The 24,431-nt window shown below is 43.4% G+C and overlaps 1 protein-coding gene across 1 annotated transcript in view; it reads right to left on the reverse strand.

Moving 5' to 3' along the window:
* Positions 1-7,227, reverse strand: part of ZBTB38 (zinc finger and BTB domain containing 38) — a 55,438-nt gene extending 48,211 nt beyond the window's left edge. Inside the window, exon 1 of the mRNA XM_082840242.1 lies at positions 7,133-7,227. The gene's annotated coding sequence lies outside the window, so the exon portion shown is untranslated. The remainder of the gene's footprint in view (positions 1-7,132) is intronic.
* Positions 7,228-24,431: the final 17,204 nt, after the last annotated feature.

A 24,431-nucleotide genomic window follows, 5' to 3' on the forward strand; every position in this document is an offset into this window, starting at 1 on the left:
AAAAGCCTACCAACCTCTGGCTTAGAACTGGGCTTCCCACGTGACCTAAAAGCACCTTGGTTTAGCAGAAAGTGCACTGGACTGGGAGTTAGGCGTGGCCACTTAACTCTCTGAGTGACCTGGAGAAATCAGAACTTCTCCAGGCCACAGTTCCCTCAATGACAGAATAAAGTGAGTCTAAGTTTCACACAGCAACTGAAGTCTGTGCTTCACGTTCCTGTAAGAGCTAAGCAAGAAGTACCGGCTGAGTAATATTCCATTGTATATATGTGACTCAGCCATAAAAAGAAACGAAACTGAGCTATTTGTAGTGAGGTGGATGGACCTAGAGTCTGTCATACAGAGTGAAGTAAGTCAGAAAGAGAAAAACAAATACCGTATGCTAACACAAATATATGGAATCTAAGAAAAAAAAAAAAGGTCATGAAGAACCTAGGGGTAAGACGGGAATAAAGACACAGACCTAGTAGAGAATGGACTTGAGGATACGGGCAGGGGGAAGGGTCAGCTGGCACAAAGTGAGAGAGTGGCATGGACATATATACACTACCAAACGTAAAACAGATAGCTAGTGGGAAGCAGCCGCCTGGCATGGGGAGATCAGCTCGGTGCTTTGTGACCACCAGAGGGGTGGGATAGGGAGGGTGGGAGTGAGGGAGATGCAAGACAGAGGAGATATGGGAACATATGTATATGTATAACTGGTTCACTTTGTTATAAAGCAGAAACTAACACACCATTGTAAAGCAATTATACTCCAATAAAGATGTAAAAAAAAAAAAGAAGTACCGGATGATGGCGGCATTACGTGCTGGTGTGCCAGCAGGGGCGGTGCTCCTGGAGACCAAGGAATTCAAACAATCAGAATATCCACTGGAGATGGTTTACCGGGCACTCAGACCAGGGCCTGGAAAGGTGGGTGAAGAGCAAGGAAGACAGGCTTTGGGGGCTCCAAAAGCAGAGCAGCACACCTGTGAGGCCAACATGACTTTGGGCAAAAGAGTTTCTAAAGTCTGCTGCTTAAAATGGGTATTTGGGGTCTATCTCCAGGCTGCGCTTTGTGGAAAACCAAAAGCATTTGGTCACAACCCATGTAAAAATCTGCTCATTTAAAGTTTAACCCAGCTCTAGTCAAGTGACGGCAGCAGGGCTGGGGGGTGGTCTCTGGCATCCTCAGCATGTAGAATAGGAGCCTTGGGATAGAGACTTCATAAGCTTCTGGGATAAATCACCTTTAAGGATGCCAATCTGCGGGCTTTTCATAACAGTCAACGTGGGACAGTTAAGCCCTAAGGCCAACATTGCGGCCGAACCAGACAGAACATGAGAGCACCCAGTCCCTACACAGCAGGCCCGCAGCCTGCATCGCGGGGGCTCTCCCAGCCTCCTTTTACTCGTTGCAACCCCTCCCACTCCTCCCATGCACCCCACGCCCCCATCTTCAGGGTGCAGCACAGCAGCCTGCCTCCTGACTGCCCGCTTTGTTCCCTCCTTCTGATTTTCCACACACCCCTCCCCGCCTCCTTGCTGCCCTCTCCCCACTTTGCCTCCTAGATGGCCCTTCCACAGTGTTTCCCCAATATCCTGCATTTTCTGATCTTTCAGTGATGCCCCTCTCTTTCCCTACTAAAGGTCCCCCCACCCCCAGCTTCCCTTCCACAGCTCAAGAAACAAGAGAAAAGGGGAAAACATTACAAGGGCACTGCCCTTCTGGGATTTAACCACATTCTCAGCTGGTGGCTTTTGTTTTCTCGTCTCACTGACTTGTAAGGCCCTCGGGGCAGGGACTCTACGTCATGCTCAGTGCTGGGGAAGATGGGCAGGACTGTGAGGCCTTAATTAGAGTAAGGCCTCAGACAGGGTAGAAGATTTGAGCAGGAAAAAAAAAAAAAAAAGAATTTCAAAATATCTATTTGGCGGCAATAACCACGGGGTAAAGTAAGAGGTTTGTTTAATCATGTAAAAAAAAACCATGAAAGTCTTCACAGCATTCTATGAACGCAGAAAAAATATTTATACTGGCATTTTAAAAACAAAACCGAACCAGAAAACAAACTTCCTCCACAGGCCAAATATAGTGACTGTAGAGCAAATGCTAGTCTCAAACCCTGAACAGGAATAGCTGCAGAAGCAAGAAAGTCATTAAAGGAAAAGATGCAAAATGAATGACAAGATCAAAAGAGCCATTTTCTGGTCAATGAGATGTTTGAGCCATGGCAGTGCCATGCTGGGATCACCTAACAAAGACAAGGGCTTTGGCAATTGGTCTTTGATTTACCTGCTTCCCACAGAAGCAGAACAGCCAGCAGGGAGACCCCCACTGTCTGTCAGGGAAGGTGAAAAAAAAGAAGCATCTTGCCTGCATCACGAATTCAAATTTTTGCATTCAAGGCCTTCTCAACTCAACATCTGCTCATGAATGCGAAAGAGTGGCAACCGTTATGGAGGTCACCTGCTAGACCAGGCAGACCAGCTTGGAGAAGGGCAGCCAGACATACGGTGGCTTATCAGGAACCAGGACATTTTGGGAAGGTGATTGAGGATGAGACACAGAGTCCCAGGGAAGAACCATCTTTTCCATTGGTTGAGATGCCCCCAAACTAAAGGCTAGCCTTCAGGAAACAGTATAAAAGGCCACGAAGAGAGCAGCATGCCATTCATCTCTTTCTGGAACAGAGAGGATATACAATTGTACCTGTCCCTAGCCTTGTGAAAGTGGACATGAGCTTCACAGGGAATTTCGTGTCACATTTCCATTCTGCCTGGGTTGTAGTGGTGCTTGTCACACAGCAGATGCTCAACAAATATTTGAAGAAGTGAACTGAACAGTTGAAGCCCCTCCCCACTGATGGGCAATATTCTACTACAAAGAACTAGAACATTCTTCATGCAGTGGAATGTTTTATGGCTAGTCAAAACCAAACAAAGTGTAGGGAGTCAGCCAGGCCACTTCTAACTTGTGATAAGCAAAGCCCACTAAATTGTGAATCAGGGTTAGAAGGTGCTTCTGAAACATTGAGAAGACTCTGAAGGGTCTTATGGTTTCTAAGGTGTAGAGCAAACCTATCCCTTTGTTCTTGGGGCTTCATGAGCAGACGAACCTAAAAGGCATGAAAGAGTTCTGGTTCCGAAGAATTTCCTTAGTATTATTTGTTCAAGTAGCGAAAGAACACTCCAAGCAGTGAGGTCTTTAGAAAGCCACCAACAGAGTTCTGCAGAAACTGAAGCGTTGGAGGTGTCAGAGGTCAAAGACAATTTACTGGCAAGGTGGGACAGACCCTTCCACCTCTTGCCTTTGAAAACAAAAATTAAAGGGAGTGGCTCTTTCAATGTTTTGCCACAAATTGAAGTTCTGGAGTTCTTAAGAAAAATAAAGCAACAGGCTTCCCAGAAATTTCCTTGCTCCGGGATTCCTTTCTTCTGTGGATTTCTTGGGCTAGCACTGAATCTGTGCCCAAATTTCAATACCACCTAGGACTACAAAGTCCAGAACTTCACTGCACCTTCTGAGGCCGTGTTGTGGTGGGTCTGGGTCAAAGGCAATGACTCTGCTGGCACTGAGTCCTGGGAATTTGACTAAAACCAGCCATGCGGGCCTGGCCCACCGTCTCGCTTCGGGGGCAGCTTACCTAAGTCAGGCTCAACGCACCAAGTCCTCAGAGCTGGCTCTGATATAACGGCAGTTACTTGTAGAAAGGAGTTTTGTGGTCTGAGCATGAGCACCCCGCTTCCTGGTAACGCTCTCCATCAGCCCTTCCCCTGTCTGCATCCATGTCACCATCCAGGTCTCCACCTAAATACCACTCCTCCGGAAGGAGTTCCCTGGCCAACCATTCTAAAGTTGCTCTTCGGGCTTCCCTGGTGGCGCAGTGGTTGAGAGTCCGCCTGCAGATATAAAAGGGACGCGGGTTCGTGCCCCGGTCCGGGAAGATCCCACGTGCCGCGGAGCGGCTGGGCCCGTGAGCCATGGCCGCTGAGCCTGCACGTCCGGAGCCTGTGCTCCGCAACGGGAGAGGCCACAGCGGTGAGAGGCCCGCGTACCGCAAAAAAAATAAAATAAAATAAAGTGGCTCTTCGCCTCCCAACAACACACCCTTGTTTTTTTAAATTTTATCTTCTCTTTCTCCTTTGCACTTGTCTCCTCCAATTAATTGTTTACATATTTATTTTTGTGCCCCTGGCCCCTACCACTCCACCACACTAGGGGTGGGTCTATGAGAGGCAGACCCTGGTCTCTCCTGCTCATTACTATACTTCTAGCCTCTGGAATATGCCTGGTATGTAGTACGTACTCAATATATTTGTTGAATGTTTAATTACCAAGAAAGACATTAAGAACAGCATTTCCCTTGGAAGGGAGCTGCTAGAATGAACCATATGGTACCAAGGAACTCAAAGGCTTAGCGTATTAAAGAGAAGATCGTCTTTCTAGATGCATCTCCCCATATCAACCAGCCCTAAGATGTGGTCTGGGTACCCATTTCCTCTATGGGGGATCCATGGAAATCACTGAGGTAGATCAACATCCCTCTAGTAGCAAGAGATGCAATCTTGGTAATCTCACTGTGTTAAGGCTTGGAAAAACAATTCCTATTCTCCGAAAAAAGAGTTGAGAATTTTAGACTACAAATCATTCAGGCAGAAAACCACAGATTTGCCCATTTTGTTTTGGTGGGAACAAGGCAGTTGTTTGCACGTTCTTCCTGTCGCACCTGCTCTGGCCTGCCCAGTGTAAACACCTTAGCCAAAAAGTATAAATGGGTTAAGCACTGCCTTTCCAACAATGAGAAGGGATAAGTGCCATCCTCTACAACCGGCAGGAAATCCAATGATAATTGTAAATGGGTAAGTTTAGAAAAGCTTTGTGCCTGGTGAAATATGAAGGCAAAGCATTAAGGCGAAACACAACAACGTAATAAATGATAATTCTTCTTCCTTTCACTGGTCTATGAATTACAATGACAGTGGTACAGTATACTTCCCAACAGTCTTACTTGGCTTTCAAGCTCCTTGACTTGTGTTTAAAATTCTTTTAGGAGAGGCCAAGAGCAACATAAATGAATAATGCCACAAAAAAATCATGAGGTATGAAAACCTATAAGGTAACACAACCACGCTTGAGTTAAAAACAAAAGGATCGACATTTTACAGAGAAGAAATACACTGTTGAATCTCTCAGGCATTCAATTGTAGGGTAAAACAATTCCATTGAATCCATCTAATCTTGTGATTAAGATTCAAATGGGTTCAAAATGATTAATTTGTACCGGCCTATCAAAATAGAAGACATTGAGTTGTAATCTTTCCGAACAGCAACAGTGTTTTAATTACAAATGCTGGGCTCATTATTTGCTCAAGAACGAGTGACAATTAGCTTGATCCTACTGCAACTGTCAATGCTACTGATACTGAAATAAACAGGCAATGCTGAATCAGGGTTCCGACATTTCCCTTCAGTTTACGACCCTCTGATTGATGCTATATGCAAAATGTACTTAGTCTTTTTAAGTCACAGGCAAGAAGGAAAATGGCTCCCAAACAGCAAAAAAAAAAAAAAAAAAAAAAAGGTATTGCAGGAAGGATATTTCATGGCAAGCCCAGAGAACAAAATCACTGTGAGATGAATCATGTTCTAATATATTGAACCAGAGAAAAAACTCCAAGCAAAATATTTAAGTTGGCCTCAAAACAACACAACAACAACAACAAATCTTTAGCCCATTAGAGGTTTGATTTGATAGACAGTGCTTTGGAATATTAGACAGACTGCTAAGATAAAGCAACTATTTACACAGATGGTTCTGCAGCTCAATGTTCTACATACTGGAGCAAACCTCAGGGAGGTTTTGGGTTTGGCAGCATCTCCCTCCTAACACACCTACAAAGATGGTTGCACAGAGGCTCCATGTGCACTTATAGTTGGGGCTGGGGTGGGCTTGGGTTTGGGTCCTTCTCTACTGAGAGCTCGGAGGTTACCAATGGAGGGATCAGGCAAAAACAATAGCATAAGCATTTTCTGATTCTCAGAATTTCTGAGATATCTATTGTTTCAGTGGCGCTGGTGAACTCGTGATAATGAAACTACACCTTTGCACAACAAGCCTTGACCAGCATTCTGGAGCACATGACAAAGAAAACCTTAATTTTGAAAGTGCTGAGCACAAAGGGGAAAAGAAAAAGCTCTTACTGTGCAAGGTTTCTATGTATAGAAATATGGCTTAATTTTTAAGGCTTGAAGACCGCATTTATAAATGTCTAAAACCAGTTCAGACTCTACACGAGAGGAAAAAGAACTGCAAAATTTTCATGAAACATTTTTTTTTAAAGACTATCTTTTGCATATCTGTTACTGCATTTTAAAATAAGATGTGGTTACTAAAGAAACAGGTTCTGGCCCAGTGTTAATTTGAAACTAAAATCTATTTGAGAAGTTAAGCTCAAAGGAAAGAACCCATGAATTTATTTTGAAAAGTGCTAGAATTTGGTGCTTACAGAACCACAGCTGTATGGTTTGCAATGAACCATTCTAGGGACTCTTTCATTCAGTGAGGCTATTTTTCTTCTAACAGAGCCATCTATATTTAATAGTTCCCCCTTTAAAATTGTGATTCCTCATCTTCCCAAATAATAGATAAACAAATAATACATTTATTCTTGTACATTATCTAAAATTGATTTTGGAAGCCTCTAAGTTTTTATTTTCATCTCTCATATAACACGTTTAAAGACCGCTTCTTAAAATTTAAATATTTTAAATGTTTCTTATTAAGCTTATTTGCGCTGTTCAAAATTATCTCCAGAAACCCATTTATTTTTAGTTTCAAGCTAAAATGGAGCTGAATCCACAGACTTTTCAAAAAATTCTTTTGTGGTCTAATGGCGCCACACCTATCATATATATGATTTTTTAGGAGGAATCATCTCACTTTTATAGCAGAATCATTTTACAAGTTTATAAAAGCTATATATTTGTATAGTATCTGAATAGGAAAGGCCATCCAACTGAATACCCTCCCCTCCCAATTACAACTGTCTTATTTAATTTGTTTTAAAAGTCATATTTTTAATCTATTTAATGTTCTTGCTACATGGCTCAAAAAAAAATCTATAAAACATGCAAATTTCAACCTACCTGTATGTATCACTTAATGCAGTGCTAGCATCACAAGACATTCAGCCATTTTTATGTAAAGCGATGGAGACCAACTGATTTCTCCGTCTTCTTGCTCTCAAGTTTTAGATGCAATTGTCACACACACACAAAACCATACGCAGAACAGCTTGAATGTACTGTGATCACGAGAACTGAATTTATCAACAGGAAAACAGGTTTGAAAAAAGAAGTTTCTCATCCAAGGTTTCTCTGAGGCTGCAACCAAGGAAGTAGCGTGTTGAATTTTTTTCCCTTCCTCCTCTGAGAGTTCAAAGCCTGGAGCTGACCACTGCAAAGGCCACTGTCACATCTGCTGAAAATCAAACCACTGATACCAGTACTGAAAATACAAATTTGAGAACCAAGTTGTTTGTACACCATGGAGTGCATAAGAGTTAAAAATAGATTCCACCTTGCCTCCTACCCGCATAATAAACATGTAAGTTTCAAGTGTTTAATTTGATATTCACATTAATTAACAATACAACATACATTATTTAAAAGACAGCAAATGCAAGAAGAAAGGGGAGACACCATCTGGTAGCAGAGTTTTGTTGTTGTTTTTGTTTTTAGTGGGTTTTTTTTTTTTTTTGCCTTTGTTAAAAAAAAAAAAAAAGGTAAAATTCTATTTTGAATGTGATGAAAAGCAAACATCCGGAAGCAAATGAATCGGAGCTGAAAGGTGATGCTGAAATAGCTAAGGCTGTAATGAGGCAAAAACAAGTCTTCGCTACCAGATGATATGGCATCCCGAGCATTTACATACTCACATCTGAAATACTAGGCAACGTGTAATGAATTCTATACACAGCATGCACACACACAGCACAAGCACGGCTAATCCTGCCTGCCATCTTAGGCTCGCAGAAGCAAGATACGCACTGCAGGCAGCACACGAGCACTGGGGAAGGAGGAGGCAAAGGACAGCTCACCTTAAATGCAGTGTCTGATTAATGTTGTAAGTGACATTGCATATCAGCCTCAGAGTCTTGGTTCAACTGGGTAGGAGGGAACAAAGAAAAATGTCATCAACTGGTGATGCAAGATGAGCCCAATCACTAAACACTGTTTAGCAAACTCCAAATTCTGCAACCAGACAGTAGAAGGCATTTCATACAGTTCAGCAGAGCTGCTGCACAATGAATGTGCCCTTCTGCTTCTAAGAATCAGACAATCCTTTTGCTAAGGAAGAAAATAAGCTGGAACGAATACTGTCACATCTTCTTCTTGAAGAAAGCTTTCAATACAGTATGTATCTGGTTCGGGATGCATTTTATAGACTGTTAATTTCATAGAATGGCTAGCAACAATGACAAACACAAACCTTTTAAGCTACTGCAAAGTAAAGAATAATATTATAAAGGGTGTAGCATTTCTAGATTATTTTTCAGAATCCTAAATGGTGCCGGCAGGCTTGTAGAAGAATGCATGATCAGCTGTCTGTATCCGTGCTATAACCTCTAACCACAAGCCGTGTAAATGTATTCTGCTAAATGTATCTGCAGTACAGAACGGCAGATACCTCCCCAGTCGGAATGGTATTAAAATGTGAATGAATTTGCTTAAACTTAAAAGCAGAATAAAAGCACTTACAGAAAAATAAACTGATGCTGAGTTCCTTTCGATGTATAGCTGACCATCACGAACGATAAAATAAAAGCTGTCCTTAGGACGCTGACCTAAATAATGTTAAGTCTTGCAACAGCATACTGTACTTGCTCAGAACCTAGGAAATGCAAAATGCTTTTTCTCCTTCCTCCCCCTCCAAAAGCTAGAACGTAAAGTAACAAGCCGTTAACAGGAATACCAAAAGGCTTTGTGTATATATATTGTACATAGTGTAAGGGAAGAAATGGTGTTGAGCTGACATGCAATGTTTCTTTGTTTTACTTTGAGGCTTAGCTACGCTCCCACGATGACATTGACATCACGGAGGTCAGGGCTGACACTGGGGTGCTATCTGTTTTATGAGTGAAATGTTTTCCGAAAATTAAATCTCATCTACTCAAACACCGAATTTCATGTCTTCTTCAATATCCCCTCCCTACTGCCGCTGCTCAGGATTGATGGGCTTTACTTTGGCTGTATGTAATAAATTGGAATCACCTTCTGTAGAGACTCCAATACATAATCGTAGGAATTAATTTTTTAAACAAAAAACCTTCAAGAATTCTTATACATCCCCTTTCAATCTTTCCTATCAACACACACACACACACACACACACGCACACACATGCACACACACACACACACACAGACGAAGCTCAAATTGCACTGAAATGTTTAACATGTGGAACAAAAAAATGTGGAAAGAGCTGCTTATTCAGGATTTTGAAGAAATGCCTAATAAGCAAAGACTGTTTTGCTACAAAACCAGTGTCACCATGTTGCCAAAGAGAGGAAAACAGAATAGCCTGCTAGCAAAATTTCCTTCAGATCCTGCCGGCAGGTAAAAATCAGAAAAGCATTTCATTTACCATGCTGTATAAAACATGAAGTCTTTTATTTTTAAGGAAATGGAACAGATTCTTTTCTACTCTTTCTTCAGCTACAAAGAAACCATACCCACCCCCATCCTTAGATCCTGGACATAAGCCAACATTTTTAGAAAATGTTATGAGGCTGATTTTGAATATATAATACGTACGTTTTTCTTCTTCTTATTTCTCCAAAAGTCTTTAATTGCTTATTGCATCACTAAATATGCTAATGTTAATTAATTTTAACATGTGCAAAAATGAATTAATCTTTTCTGGGGTTGTCTCTCTCTTCTATAAGAACTGGCTGCAAATAATCAGGTTAGCAAAACATTTAAGTTGCCCAGAATATTTTTAAAGGAGAAAATGTATTTGAACATCTGAACTTAAGTACTAGGTTTCACAGCCGGATCTTTTGTTTCTAGCTCTCATTCTGTCTCCTTCCACCGAACCCAAGTGATTTTTTAGCTCAATGTGTGGAAAGTATCCAGCCCACCTCTATCCTGTACACTTTAGAGTCTCTGAGCTGGGTTGTCCAGATGGTCGGTCATACCTGAACCACTCCGAGCCCTCTTCGCTTTGGAGCACATCTCTCTCCCACAACTATTCCAGAAATAAACGTGGCTTTAACGGAAACAGTAGCTCCTGGTCTAACCCCGATGGTGGACCCATCTTCCCCGCCCCCACCATCATTGCTCTATGAGCTCTGGTTAGCATTGACAGCAACGGAAAATTAGGATGGAGTATCCCTAGGCTAATTCCTCCTTCACCATGGAGGTTGAGAATTAGTGAGCCTATAACGCTCAGTTGCAAGGTACCAATTTACTATATGGTCATCTATAAAGCAGGGTCCTTAAAGTGGGGCTGGAGGAGGTTGAGGTGAACACAGACATTTGATGCCTTGGTGTCTGTCCAGATAGTCCTCATTAGTAACACTTGAAAGTTAGACATTCACATTAAAATACTCACAAATTATTATCATGCAAGCTAAATATACACGATACGGAATCTACTCTGACCACATAGAATGAAGTCGCTGCCTCCTCTGCCTGAGATAATAAATGACAGTGACAAGGACAGTAATCCAGATCAGGCTCCCACAGAATGAGTGAAGAGTGTTATGTCCGCTTTACAGGGGCAGGATGGTGAATGCGGTCAGGTCCCTTACTGGTGCTTGTAAGCCGGATGCCAGGGCAAGTGGTTTCCAAACCTCCCAGTGGGGTTCTCTGTCTACCGTCTGTCAAATCGAGCCTAAAAGCCACGTTATCGGTTTATTTTGTGATGTTCCAAAACATTCAACAAGCAAATGTGGCTTGTTTACCGAACCTGCTTGTATTAAACAAATTTGAGCTGTAGCTGAAAGCATTTACATGGATGAACTTGTTTAGACGGACATTCTCGACTAGTAAATCCTGTTTTGCACATAAAAAAAAAAAAACAAAAAACCATGGTCATGCCTGAATTACTTAAGCTTTGTCATGATTACAAGTGGCAAGGGTATGCACTCACTTATGATTTTTAAAAATTGTGTGCTCATCAACCTCCTCAGGGCATAGGCACAAACGTGCATTTAACAGACAAATCCCTTTTCTGTGATGAAAATTTTAACCTGTTTTTGCCTCTTTGATGAGTCAAGCACAAGGAACCCAAAATAATCGGCAGGAGCAGCCTGGAGAAGGACAGAGCTAGCAGTAAGGGCTGCCTCTTTCACTTTGATTAATGCCCTTACTTGCTTACAGTCTCCTTCTGCAGTCAGTCTGAGCTCATTCTCTTTTCACTCCTGTGGGTTAAAGTTAAATTGCATGACTTATGCAAAGTACATAATTCAAGTATGAACAAAGCTTGACTCTCTGTTTAAAAAAAACATAAAGTCAGGGCACTGAGTCCCCGAGGAGTCCTTGGTTTATAAACATTTGGATTGGTTTGCACATTTCTTTGCTCCATTCACTGCATTAAAAACTACAGCTGGTTTCCGTTTATACCTAATACAGATATTCAACATTTGTGGGTAAAATTTGTTATCAGGTTCAGCTACTATAATCTTGATTTTTTTTTCCTAATCTCGACTTTTAAAAATAAAATGTTTACCAGATGTAACATTTTTGTTTAAGTTCTTAGAATTTAAAAAGTTTAAACATTTTTATGAGGTTGTTTATTACATTTGTTTGTAGGATATTCATGGAAACAATATGGTGACTTAATTTATCAATGACTAAAAATGCCTCTGAATGATATTTTAGCCTAAAGTTTTAGGAAAGTCCAATGCTACTTTGAACATCTACATTTTGCCTAGATATCAGGGCAGGGGCTTCTGCTTTCTACTTTGATCACAGCTAAGTCTATAGTAGCTACCATTTATTGAAAACCTACTATGTACTCAATATTTTAGCTATATTATTTAATTCTAACCCAATAATCCTGCAAGGTGGGTATTAGTTATCATCAACTTTAAGTGAGGAACTAACTGAGATTACCAGTCACACATAGCAGAGCTAGGATTCAAACCCAGTCCAATTGATTCCAAAGTCTGGGTCTTTCCACCAATCCTAAAAGGATAAAACCTCCTCCATCCACATTGTCCTGATGTATCGATAGGAATCTTTGGATTGTGCAGACTCCTGGTAGAGGGGACCCCTACTCCCTGGAGCCAGGACTACCCCTGTTTAGATGAACCAGCCTCAACTCTCCAAGCCCTGGGAATTGTGGGTACCAACTGGAGACAGTTTGGACCAGCAGGTGGAAAAGAATAAGAGAAGAGGAATTAACCAGACCATGTTGGAAAGTTAAGGATAGAAAGCAGGATAACAGTTTTGGTCAGAGATTTGTCATAATTTGGAAATGTTTTATCAGGCGAAATAAGTGGAAAAGCTTACACATCCATCTGAGCAAACTACTTCACCTAATGAAGTCCAGTCTTTTCATGGTACAGATGAGGAAACTTGAGACCATGAGAGATCTAGATATTTGCCCAAGATCTCATTACCCATTTGCTGTATTAAAATTCTTCTACAAGCCTGCATTTGTGAATAAATTTGTTATCCAGTTGTTAGATTATTCTAATCTAAATTATCAAAGAGGGATTTCCCTGGTGGTCCAGTGGTTAAGACTCTGAGCTACTATTTCAGGGGGCACGGGTTTGATACCTGGTCGGGGAACTAAGATCCTACATGCCGTGCGGCCAAAAAATAAATAAACAAACAAACAAACAAATAAATAAATAATCAAAGAAAACTCAGTATAACAATCAAGACTGACCTGGTTTCAAGTACTGTATGCTAACATATATATGGAATCTAAAAAAAAAAAATGGCCGTGAAGAAACTGGGGGCAGGACGGGAATAAAGACGCAGACCTACTAGAGAATGGACTTGAGGACACGGGGAGGGGGAAGGGTAAGCTGGAACAAAGTGAGAGAGTGGCATGGACATATATACACTACCAAACGTAAAATAGACAGCTAGTGGGAAGCAGCCGCATAGCACAGGGAGATCAGCTGGGTGCTTTGTGGCCACCTAGAGGGGTGAGATAGGGAGGGTGGGAGGGAGGGAGATACAAGAGGGAGGAGATATGGGGATATATGTATATGTGTAGCTGATTCACTTTGTTATAAAGCAGAAACTAACACACCATTGTAAAGCAATTATACTCCAATAAAGATGTTAAAAAAATAAATTAAAAAAGAAAAAGACTGACCTGGTTTCTACTCACAAATAGTGTTTCTGTCCTGAACAGACAACTTAAGTCCATATGATGAGTTCCTTCCCCAACATATTTTAAAAATGGACTTTTGAAAAGCCTAACTTTTGAGTAAGAGATTTTCCAAGCTTAGTGTTTCAAATGCATCATTTTAATGATGGCCTCTCTATGTGAACATCTGTACATTCTGCCCCCATTTAAGATCCCTTCCAGCTCTGAAGGTTTGTGATTCTAAACAATCCAGCCCCGCTTGCTTGCTTTCCAGGTTGGTTAGGCCAAGAGCTGGACTCCAAGTCTCCTGCCTCCTGGCTAGGTGACCAGATGACTGTCTCGCTCATTGGCAGTAATTTTAAATGCCAGCCAGATGGCTTGCAAAGGGGGCTTTCAAATCAACTCCATCAGCTCCACCCTGCTCAGAATATGAGAGGAGGATTATCTCTCTCGGTGGTCCTGAGGCAGTAGAACAAAGGCTTGGGTGAATGATCATGGGTGAGGAGTTTGAGCTCCAGGAAGCCTGCTCCAATTCTTAGACATGAGGTTTCTCACTTCCATCCATTAGCACTTGTGTAAGATGAGGGCAAGCAGTACACACTTGACGGCAAGGGCCGGGCAGCAAGCCTTGGGGACCAAACTGAGGTTACCCTCGAGGAAAGAGTTGGAGGGAGAAGAGAAATGTGAACCATGTGGTTTTCAACCGAGAAAAAGTGGTATGTGACTTAGGGTTGCCCGGGAGACTGTGGTAGACAACATCCCACCCCAAGCTAATTCAGCTCAGACTCTCCCATGGGAACATCCTCAGCATGGCTCACCACCATTTTCGATGTCACTACCTCAGCTTTAGCAGCAGAATAGCCCCTGCTTTCACTTTGCAGTGCATTGGAAATGTGGCACTAATAAAGACCTTGCGTGCCCACGGAGATCAAGAGCATTCCTGCATCTCTAGTCACACGTTCATTTGCAGCCATCACTGTTTGCCACTCCCCAGATGGAGAGCAAATGAAACAGCAGGGTCTTCTAGATCCTGAACTGGCAAAAGACATTCAGCAAGAAGGCTGAGTTTCTTCTTTCTAGAGAGATTATCAGGCAACTAGGTTGAAGGGGGAAGGTGGTGACGTCAATGAAAGTGGAGAAGGAAGAATTCTTACAGATGGGTAAAATCTACCCCATGTGAGAACATAATCCTCTCCTCATATCTTTCTTCATCCTGGGCAGCAGATATTCCAAGACAACCTGGGAGCAAATTCATTTGCTTTCTCTTCTCTCGGATGAATGAATTTGTAGTTCGGAAAGGTCACAACCATGAACCTCTTCTCACCAGAGCAGCCTAAGAAACCTCAGTGAATCTCCACTTCCTTTGGACTAAAGACAAAAGCACAATATGTTTTTGTCGTGTTGAATTACCTGCCTTTACTCACGTCTCTGGCTGGCATCCTGTGAGATCTCTGTATCTCCCACAGCACCTAGAGCATTGCCAGGTGCAATGGAGGGGCTTATATGGGTAGGATCTTGATTAACCAACACCAGATTAGGGGTCCTTTCTCTGCTCCCACCACTACCAGTGGAATCTTCAGCTTTGTCCTTTGAAACCACTTCCTAAAATTAGAGAACTTCTTCCATGAGTTAAGGAACGGATCTGGAGACTAAAAATACCTATGGAAGTCTTTCAAGCTCTTAATCACTTGTTTACCAAGTCGGGGGGTGGGGTGGGGGGACAAGTTGTCTGGCCAGCAGACCACAGGCTTTGTTTACATCTGTCCCTCCTAGAACAGGGAAAGGGGACACAGAAATAAGGGTGGCTCGACGACCACACCACTGCCTCCAAAATGTGCCTCAACGTCTCCTCGGGCTCTCAATGGCATAGCCCATTTCACAGTGTTATAGGATAGGCAAGGCACTTCAGATGGTGTCATCTGAACCCCTTCTTTCTTTTTCTTTTTAGAAATAAATTTCATTTATTTATTTATTTATTTTTGGCTGCGTTGGGTCTTCATTGCTGCGCGCAGGCTTCCTCTAGTTCCGGTGAGCGGGGGCTACTCTTCGTTGCGGTGCGCGGGCTTCTCATTGTGGTGGCTTCTCTTGTTGCAGAGCCCGGGCTCTAGGCGCGTGGGCTTCAGTAGTTGTGGCTTGCGCGCTCTAGAGCACAGGCTCAGTAGTTGTGGCGCACGGGCTTAGTTGCTCCGCGGCGTGTGGGATCTTCTTCCCGGACCAGGGCTTGAACCCGTGTCCCCTGCGTTGGCAGGTGGATTCTTAACCACTGTGCCACCAGGGAAGCCCCTGAACCCTTTCTCTGAGGGAGGAGAACATCAGATTCAGAGAGAGTGTGATATCTGAAGACCTCAGCAACCAGGATAAAAGCCGTATTCCTCAATTCCTAGTATTCTGCTCTTTATGATTCAACACACTGGCTCAATTAAAAAAAAAAAATCCACTTTTCACCTAAATAGGTGCCTGACAAATGGTTATAGAATAAGTGAACTAATGAATAGATTCCAGTATAGAGGGTTTATAACTTCTTGCCCAGTTCCTCTCAGAAGAAAATGTTATAGAATACTTAATTTTTTTAAAATATAATTTTTAGCAAAATAGTAAATATTAAGCAACGTATCACCTGGGACCAAGTGTTATTTGAGAAGTATCCGACGTGATAGGCTTGATTGCTATATTAAGTCAATCAGATTAAGTTCAGCCGGCTGAAGTAGGCTTTTATCCTATTTGGTTTGCAAAGAAAAATCTCATGAGTTAGCATAAGCAGCTAAAAATAAGTTGCAGGTTTCATTTTCTGTTGTTCAGTATGGTTTTGAAACCAGAAGGTGCAAAACTAGGAGATTCACCAACGCCCACTGAAGATCAACAATTCGAATAGTCCCCTTTCTGGCACAGCAACCTGATGACAGCTCACAACCAGGCCTAAGACACATACACCTATGTCCCTCTCACCATGGTCTCTTGAGATGGCTGCCCCTAATGAATAAGGCATGGCAGGAAATTAGGGACTGAGGCCAGTCCTGGGGGACAGTGGCTTGTGTGTGTGTGTCTTGTCATATCCGGACAGGATGCCGCATAGACATCAGCCCCATACGCACAGCCTCAATCTTAGGTGGTGCTGGGGACCCCTCCACAAAACAAGGGAATAAATAATGCTAGAATTTCACTAGGATGAGGTCCTGAAGGTAGTGAGCACAGCGGGTACCCCTCGACCTAAATGCCCAGGGCCTTGTGCAATTCCATACTGCAAACCCAGGGGGCTCACGATAAGTTTAATTTCAAAACTGTCTTCCCAGGGCCAAGTCTGGCAAAAAGGTGTTTGACAGAGGCCTAAATGCTTCAAAGGGAAGGCAGCCGTCTCACATTGGAGCGTTCAGCTGCGGCATGGGGCCCAGAGAGAGCAGAGCTGGTGAGAGAAAGCCCTCAGCGGAATGAGATTGAGAGGGGGAAGAGAAGGGTTAATCTCCTTCCATTAGAGGAGGGGCCATTTGGTGAAGGTGAAGAGAATAATCGGTATGAAGAGCAGGGAAGACAAAGAGCCATTCCAGAAAAGAAATTACCGTGCAAGGGTGAGAATGATGATTTGTCCTAGATTTTTCACCGTGAGACCATTTCTTAGATCTGAGTCTTTGAAGTTACAGTCTCAGGGTGGAGGAGGGGAGAATATTCACACTCAGTGCTGGAAGACGAGCTGTGATTGGGTCTGAGATGGGCTGACTCTGATGAACTCTGAGAAGCAGAGGGTGAGGCCAAAGCCACCAGGATGCCGCCGTAGACGCCTAACCATAAATTAGAAAGCGGCAAAGTAAACAATAGGAGTTGCTCATGAAAGAGAAGCCAGTGGAGTGGCTGAATCCCCTTTCCTTGGGGTGAGGAACAACCTCCTCCTTTTTTTAAACCTAAAATAAAACTTTTAAAAAGTTGCTTTTAATAATTTTTGGGGAAAGAGTTGAAGATTCACAAGAAGTTGCAAAAATAGTACAGTAACTGTATGATGTCATCTGTCTTCCCAGAATGGTATTATCTTATACTGCTGTAGTACATTCTCTAAACCAAGAAAGTAATATTGGTACGACACAGTTAACTCAGGTACAGACTACTACTTCAGATTTCACCAGTTTTTACATGCATTCTCTGTGTGTGTGTGTCTGTGTGTCTAGAGCTCCATGAAATTTTATCACGTGTGGAGATTAGAGGAGCCATCAACACAATCAAGATATTCCATCACCACAAAGAAACCCCTGCGCTACCCCACCATAGTCACACCTTCCACCGGCCCTAACCCCTGGCACTGACCTGTTCTCCAACACTGTAATTTTGTCCCTTTAAGAGTGTTATGTAAGTGCAATCCTGCAGTCTGTAACCCTTTGGAACTGGCTTTCTTTCACCCAGCAGAATGCCCTTATGATCCATTCATGTTGGATGGGAAGATGTGCCTTTTTGCTGCTGAATAGCAGTCCATGGTATGGAGGTACCACAGTTTGTTATCCACTGAAGGACACTTGATAGGTGTCCAGTTTTAAGCCATAACAAATAAAACTGCTATGAATATTCAGGTACAGGTTTTTGTGTGAACCTAAGTTTTCATTTCTCGTCCATAAATACCCAGGAGTGGGAATGTATGGGAAGTGTATGTGTAACTTTATTAAAAACGATCAAACTGTTTTCCAGAGTGGCTGAACCATTTATACTCCCACCGGCAGTGCATGTGCAATCCGGTCTCTCTACATCCTCGCCAGCATTTGGTAACATCAGTATGTTTTATTTTAGCCATCCTGACAGAGGCACAGGAGCTCCTTTTGATGGTGGACTGTCTGGCATTTCGATGCCAGCAATGTGGGCTGTCTGGCATTGCAATGATGGAAAATGGGGCTCTTGATATGGGGTGAGGTTTCAGGTTTGTCCGGTTCCTCTTGACGGCAGTAGTGGGACATTGCCATCTGGGAATGCTGGGCTTCTTTGAGGCAGTACCTCTTGGCCCAGCAGGCAGACTTGAGATCAGTGATACTCGCTCCCATGGGGTAATATGAAGGCCATGATATGACAGTCAAGGGGCAGTGACGGACTTTGCCTGGGCTGGCGTCCTCCTGCAGCTTTGACCAGAGACTGTATAAGTGCTTTTTATTCCTAAAGTTGGTAACTTATTAGCAGGATGTGTGTTTGTTCTGGCTGGCCGGGGGGTGGGGGGGGACATGGAGTTAGCACAGACAGGTAAGGATGGGACCACCAGTGGCACTTGTCAGATGTCACAGGCCACACTGAACACTTCTTGCCCTTGGACCTCCTACTCTGTTGACCACTCAAGACTCTCCAGCAGCATGTGGACACTTTGTCTGGATGTCATGGAACTCTGACTTCCACCTCCTGGGAGTTAGATCTGGAGGCACTGCTGTCCCCACCCCATGGATCTTCCTAGCCTAGGGATCCAGGTCCTGCCAGCAATTAGAATTCTGTGTGCATAGCAGAAGGTGTCTCAGCCAGGGAAGTTGTTCAGGACACCAGGGAAATGGGCTTTGCGAAGGGCCAACGTCATTGTGATGACTCGAGTTGGCCCAGCCATGTCTGGAAAGTCACCTTCCATCTGCTGTACCCCGGATTCAAGGGAGGCTGTGGACCTTCCCAGAATCCATACCCGTCATGACCTTGGCTCCACAGGTTTGGACCAGGAGGCCAAGAATCAGGAGGGCAGTGATCCTGCATGGGGACAGCCAAGAGATCACGGAGATCACGCACAGAGGCAGGGGAGCTCTGTGATCCTAGGCAAATTCCTTCACGCTTCTGTGTGCAGGATGGGTGCAGTGAACGAAGCTTCTCCTTTGGCTTTTGTCTCTTGTGCTTTACCTGGTGCATTCACAGGACGTGGACGTGAACCTGGGCATGGAAGAACCTAAATGGTGATATATAGAACCTGCCCGTGAACTGGGGACTGTTGGGGGCTGAGCAGACTGTGGAGGCTGAACCCAAAAGTCAAATGATACGATAGTGGCCCTCCAGAAGTTGACGTAGTATTGATAAAACGAGTGGAAGGGCAGCCAGATACCATCAGGTGACCAGTGGGTATGGTCTGATGGCTTTGAGCAGAGTTATACAGACAGGGTGGATAGTCACACTTCCTCTCAGAAGGTGGTGAGAATCGTCAAATTTGGGTTTTGTTTGTTCACTATGTTCTCTGGTGTAACAGAGAATTTTCCAAGTTTCCATTCTTGGGTACCTCTTCTGTGGCCCATTGTCCTCATTCACCCAGGTGCCCCTACTTATCCGCTGTCAGAAGGCAGCCCAGCCCACAGCACCTTTCGGATATAATGAGGCAGGCGCAGACTGGGGCAGTACATTGCCTGACTGTGAAGTTGGGTAATGAGACTCCATCCTCCAGGCTGAATGCACGGCAGCTCCCCCCAGCTCTGGCTTGGTCTTTTCAACTCACGCTGCTGCGACCTAACTTTTGCCACAGTATGAGTCTTGCCCTTGCCTGCCCCTGCTCTGTTCTCTTGGCTGCTGATTCTGGACCCGACCTCCTACTCAGCCCTCATGGTCTGGATCCGTGTGGCTATCCTATGTCCTCCTTGGTCTAAGTGTTACCACCTCAGGGTTCAGGGCCCAGAGTGGTCTCATGAGGTGACCCTTGCAGGGTCTGGGCTGCCCACACATGTCCTGAGGTATGCCCTGCCTATCAGAAGGCAGATAAAAATTCCCTGGTGGAAGCAGGTGCTCACTTCAGGAGTCAGTCTTCTCTCGGCGCCTTGTCTCTACTATTGTAACAGAGAAGAACAAACCTGACTCCATAGTGGATCTATGCCTTTAGCTCTAACCTTTGTGCTCTGTGGCCTGTGCTTAGTCATGCTGGCTCTGCACCTTTTGTAAAACAATGTTACCGATAGCCTGAAATATATGTGATAGCCCATTCTCAAGGCTCTGACCTTTAAAGGTATAACATTTCTCCATTCACATAGAGATAAAAAGTTGCAGAACAGAGAATAACATTTGTCTTGTTGGAGGTTTATGGGAACATTGTGACCAGACCTACGTGGACAGCTGCAGGACCAAAGGATTGCGGCACCAAGAAGTTTGCAACAACTAGCCACATCTCCTCCCCTTTTAGTATAAAAGATGCCTGAATTCTAACTCTGGTAGGCTGGTTGTTTGGGACACTAGTCCACCATCTTCTCAGTCTGCTGGCTTTCTGAATAAAGTCACTATCCCTTTGCCCCAACACCTCGTCTCTCGATTTACTGGCCTGTCGTGTGGCGAGCTACTGCTACTACCACTGAGCTTGGACTTGGTAACACTACCCAGAGGTTGGGTGGATCCGGGCCCTTTGTTTATTCAAGTTCTAGTTCTACCTTTGCCACTAAATCTTTGGGTAACAACCATAAGTGAGTAAATTAACCATTCTGGGGCTCAGTTACCTCATATTTACGGTAAGGTTTCCTAACTCCCTAGCTGATAATCTTTCAACTATACCAAACCACGATTAAGGAGAAATTAAAATTCAGAAGCCAAAAAGAGCCTTTAAGTTAAATTCTGGTTTAGATATATTAGCTTAGGTAGGGTTATCGATTTTCTGTCTAATAAGTGTTGCTGAAAATGAATGTTTATTGAATTGAATGCAGCATTAACAATAATTCTCAGGCCTTAATGTGCATAAGGATTGGGAGGGTATATTAAAATGCATATTCCTAGGCCGCCTCCTCAGAGCTTTTGATGCCACTGGGGCCTAGGAGCATGCATTTTAATATGAGAAACTGAAGGAGACTTAGGTTTTGAAATAGACATTGGTAATTTTTTAGAGGCTAATTTATCAATATGCATTAGGAACTTTAAAAATAGGTCATTTGACCTACCGATTCAATTCTCGGAATTTTGCCTAAGGTGTCCACCAAGATTTATCTACAAGAATGTTTTTGTGTTTATAATAGCAGAACACTAGAGGCAATAAAAATGTACATAAAAAAACAATGGATAAATTAAGATATATCCATGCAATGGAAACACAGCCATTAAAAATCAAATTTTCGGGCTTCCCTGGTGGCACAGTGGTTGAGAGTCTGCCTGCCAATGCAGGGGACACGGGTTCGTGCCCCGGTCCGGGAAGATCCCACATGCTGCGCAGCAGCTGGGCCCATGAGCCATGGCCGCTGAGCCTGCGTGTCCGGAGCCTGTGCTCCGCAATGGGAGAGGCCACAGCAGTGAGAGGCCTGTGTACCGAAAAAAAAAAAAAAATCGAATTTTCAAAATCATTTAGTGACTTGAAAAAATGTTTACAACATAAGGTTAAGTGGGGTGAAAAAAAGCATATAAAATACCATTTCAGTAATGTTTAAAAGAAGAAAAGAATATATATGAAAAATTGAAAAGAAATACATTGACATGTTAATATTGAATTGTTGCTTGGTTGTTGGATTACTAGAGATTGTTGGTTGCTTCTTGATATTTTTCTGTATTTTCCAGATTTAGATTTTGTATAGTGACTATGTTATGGGTCTTTTTACAAACTTTTTAAAAGTAAAGAAAAGGAATTTGCCTCATGTAGAGTGAAAAGAGAGGGAAGAGAGGCCTCTTAGGAGCCCAGCCCAGCCATGGCCTCGCTGCTGCAAGAGGACTTGGAAGACAGATAGACTGAGTCCAGTGCTGGGGTGAATTTTAAGCTACATTCTCTTTTGCAAAGTACCTTGATACAGCCGATGCCAAGGAATTTGGGTCAATGAGAAAGTCCTTTTCACTAGATACTACTTTCCTGCTGCATCTGAAGATAACAGACTATAGGAACTGGAATGTGGAAGGGAACTCAGTTTCCACAACATCTTTACTGCTCTTGGGTTGATCTCATGCTTGTTGCCTCTGTGTGTAATCCCCCTGGCCCCTACCTAGAACACCAAGCAGAGAGACTGCACTCTGCTTAGGGGCTTCTGGACAGATGATGGGCTCTATTCCGGCTTGGGAGATGCCACCCAGGGCCAGAGCTTCTGTGGAGTGCTTTCAAAATCTCCTCTGGCCAATGCGCTGGGAGCCCCATCGAATGCCAGGAAGCATCTTTTTTTTTGGCAGAGAGATGGCTCAAATCTACCCTCCCTCATGGATCTTAGTGAGTCCCAGGTCAAATGTCTCTGAATAAGATTAGAAGCGTTGCGGTTAGGCCTCTGGCCTAGAGTCAAAGCTTTTCAAATGTCCTTGAAATTTTTACACCACATGCTTTGGCGAGTTAGGAAGTGGTGTGGGGACTTCCCTGGTGGTGCAGTGGTTAAGAATCCGACTCTGCCTGCCAGTGCAGGGCCATGGGTTTGGTCCCTGGGCTGGGAAGATCCCACATGCCGTGAAGCAACTAAGCCCGTGCGCCACAATTACTGAGACTGCGCTCTAGAGCCTGTGAGCCACAGTTGCTGAGCCCGCGTGCCACAACTACTGAATCCCGCGCGCCTAGAGCCCGTGCTCCGCAACGAGAGAAGCCACCGCAATGAGAAGCCCACACACCGCAACGAAGAGTAGCCCCCGCTCACCGCAACTAGAGAAAGCCCGCATGCAGCAACGAAGACCCAACGCAGCCAAACATAAATAAATAACATATATATATATATACAAATATATATAAAGGAAGTGGTGCTAAGGATTTCAGATGAAAGTCAATTTAGAGAGACCAAAAAAAGAAATAAATAAACATGATGATACTTACAATATTAATAGCAATATCAAAAGCCAAACGCCAATGCTGACCATAACTATGGTACTTGTTTTCATCAACATCTTGACTTGCCACACATTTTCCTAAGTTGCCCAAACCATTTCACATATATTACCTTACTTATTCTGACAGAATCTCAGTTTTACATTTTTTTAAAAATACCATTTCGGAAGCGGGAGGAAGCTGTAAAGTTCTGATGAAAACCAGAGGCTTGAGTTAAAAACAAAACCCTGAAGTCTTCAGTGTGGTGTTTTCCAACTGCGTTCTTGACAAGAAGTCAGGGGATTTCAGCATGAGAAATTACGAAGCCCCATTACCGTGAATTCTTCGCTTTGGTGTCTGTGACGTGGCCTGATTGCAAAATCCTCCAAAGGGAGTAACAGGACATTCATAATGCTGACCCAGAGCAAGAGGGGAGCTTGTACTTCTGTGCCATGAAAAGTATAAAACCTCTGGGGTTAAAAATAACCAACTGGTCCAGGCACTGCCTACGTCAGCCACTTGTGCCCAGACCACATCTGCATATCACAAATCAACAGGGATGACCTAAGCTCCTAAAAGACTATGAGGCCCCAGATTTGAATTCTACCCCTCATATGGAATTAAGAACGGAAAAAAAAAAATTTTTATATAGATAAAACTGAATCACCTTTCTATACACCAGAAACTAACCCAACACTGTAAATTAATTATACTTCAACAAAAATATTTTTTTAATAAAATAAAATATAAAATTATAAGTTAAGGAAGCTCAAGAAAGTCTAACTTTCCCCATAATGTCTACTTTGACGCTTTTTTGAAAATGTCAAAGATCAAAATATTTACAAAGTGTGTATTTGTTACCCCTGCCTTGCTGGTGGGTCCGTGGTGTCACCCAGTGTGCTGTACCAGTTCCCTGTGGAGGGTTCGTGTTGGCGGCAGTGAAATTTTGATTTGGCGGCCGCACTCCTCTCTCTGCCATGCTAGGCAGCTAGACATTAAAAATCAGCAGGTTGTTTGTCAATTCCTGCATACTTAGTGCTTTGAGGAGTCATTATCACATGGCAGTTGAAATTAACAAGCGATGACTAAAGAGTCTCCCCAGTGAATGGACCCTGACTCCTTTTCCTCCTTGACCATGGCCTTTGGCCCTGCCCTTCCTAGCAGACTCCTTTAGGCTTGTACATGCAGCAACAGATCGTCCCCACTTGGCTCCAGCTTTTGAAACCTGGTACTTGTTCTCAACTTACTCCTCCTGGCTGCTCCCTTGTTACAGGCACTGCACTCTCCCGTTCAAGCTGGTCTTATCTTTAGTTTACTCCGCTAGCCCAGCCAGCTCTCTCTGCTCAGTAGACACTTCTGGGACCCACCAAACCAAGAAAATGGACTTTCAAAGGTTGAAGCACTTTTGCAATACGTAACTTGTTTTTCTATTCCACTCCTCCTTAGCCTGCTCCAGATGT

Source organism: Leucopleurus acutus (assembly GCF_964270905.1).
Source record: "Leucopleurus acutus genome assembly, chromosome: 5".
Classification (NCBI taxonomy): Eukaryota; Metazoa; Chordata; class Mammalia; order Artiodactyla; family Delphinidae; genus Leucopleurus; species Leucopleurus acutus.